Below are 2,500 nucleotides of genomic sequence, written 5' to 3'. Positions count from 1 at the left end.
ACATCATGATTCTAAAACTGTCAACTATCAGATTGCATGTAAACCACATCTTCTCTGGAGCTGGTGCTCTTACAGTCACGTCTCATGGACAGTACATTCTATACTAATTTATCAATGCAAATAATGCAAAAGACCCTTCCTAAATGCCGACTGAATCTAATCCCCTTCCAATGGCTTTATGCACAAGTGGCAAGTCATTCCCATCACCCCTGCCTTCAGCCAGTATTCTCATGATGGCAAGTTTGCATCACCCCAGTCCTCAGCCAAAGTTTCCCATGACAGCATGTTCATGTCACCCACCCCTCAAGCCAAATCTTTTCATATAATGTGATGGTCAAGTCATCCGAATCGTAGAGGTTAACAACTTACTGTACATGTATGCAATTAATAATTCTGATCCATAAAAGGCATTTTCTTGCATGAAAGTAACAGAAACCTCCATTCTGATACATGAATGGCATTTTCTTACATGAAAGTAAATAAAACCTCCAAAAGAGAAGGTCAGGTAGTGTAATACGGTTGGTTTAAAGCTGCTCATTCTGTCCTAAAGACCTAAGTCCAGTTAAACATATCAAAACTTGTATATCAGAAGAGCCCACCATGAAACTGTGCGATCACTAAACCTTTAACTTTTAGCTGGGAGTATATGAAGCTTACTGGATTATTACATTACTAAGCTAAGCTTTTGGAGGGAGTGGTTATGGTAAAGTATGACAGAAGTAAAATGAGAGAACTTGTGTCATAACCCAAACTTTTAAGTAGCCCAATGCAAAACTTTTACTGCATGGTCTTTAGACTCTTAGCTTAAACCTGAACATATATGAAAGCAATCTACTATCTAAATTTTTTAAAAAATGGGGATGTGCCCATGGAGGTATGTGTCTGGCCTAATCAAATATTCACCAATTCTGATTGCTTATTTTTTCCATTACGGTACATACAATATAACCTTAAAAATAACAATATGAAATCAGCAACTGATTTCCTATCATAATGTAAAATTGCACAATAACTAAGAAAGTGGATTAATATTCTCTGAAAAATTAAAACATTATACATTACTTTATTTGCAAAAATGAGATGCATGTCAAAACTATCTCAACCATGGGAGAGGGTGACAACAATACAAAATAGTAATAATAATAGTAATATATAAGTAATAGCTATAATAATAACAGCAACAGTAATAGAAGTCAAAGTAACAGATAACAGCATATTACTTTCCTATTACAGAAACCTGTTTAGTAGCATTTTTGTAGCATCTTCTAGCACTAATAAATACAATAATGTACAATATACACAAAAATGAAAACCAAGACAAACCTGTTCAAATTTCATATATTGGTTTGATATTTTCAAGAATTCAAATGCAGTATTTTTTCCTTTTAAATGGATATAATATAGTATCAGTTAATTTTTACACTGCTCTTAGCATTATAGCAATTTGTGTGAATCAATGAACATATGTACCATGTATCAATACTATAGGCTACCATAAAACATAGTACATCAAAATATGCTTTTCACATTTGCTATCTGTTGATCAGTCCCTCAATATGATATTTTCCAATAAACATGAAGTGAAGATTTTTCCTTCAATCATGTTGAGCAGTGCAGTATTTTACATACATACATACATACATACATACATACATACATACATACACACACATGTGTATAAATATATACATACACACACATATATATATATAAATATACATATTATATACTATGTATATATATATATTATATATAGATACATATATAAAATAATATAATATCATAATAATATATACTATATAATATATTAAACATATAATAATACATATACATATATATACATTAATATATATATATCTTATATATATATATATATATATATATATATATATATATAATATATTATATAATATATATAGCACAATATAGTTATATATATTACATATATATATAATATATATATAATATATATATATAATATATATATTATATATACATGATATATATATAAATATATATATATACAATATAATATAACTATATATAAAATATGTATATTATATATATAATATTGTACATATATATATATATATAATATGTATATATATATATATATATATATATATATATATAATATATATATATATATATACATACATATATATATATATACATATATATATATATATTTATAAAATATAATATATATATATATATATATACATATAATATAATATATATATATATTATATTATATTATATTATTATTATATATATATAATATATATACATATATATATATATATATACATATACATATATATAATATATTATATTTATATATATTATATATATATACATATATATACAAATATGTGTATATTATATATATAATTATATATATAATCTCTATATATATATAATATATATATATTTAATCATATTTTATAATATATATTATATATCTAAAATATATATATATCTAATAATTATAATTTAT

Source organism: Penaeus monodon, chromosome 42 (assembly GCF_015228065.2).
Source record: "Penaeus monodon isolate SGIC_2016 chromosome 42, NSTDA_Pmon_1, whole genome shotgun sequence".
NCBI lineage: Eukaryota > Metazoa > Arthropoda > Malacostraca > Decapoda > Penaeidae > Penaeus > Penaeus monodon.
The sequence above is the reverse complement of the archived record's forward strand: the minus strand, read 5'-3'. Positions refer to the sequence as shown.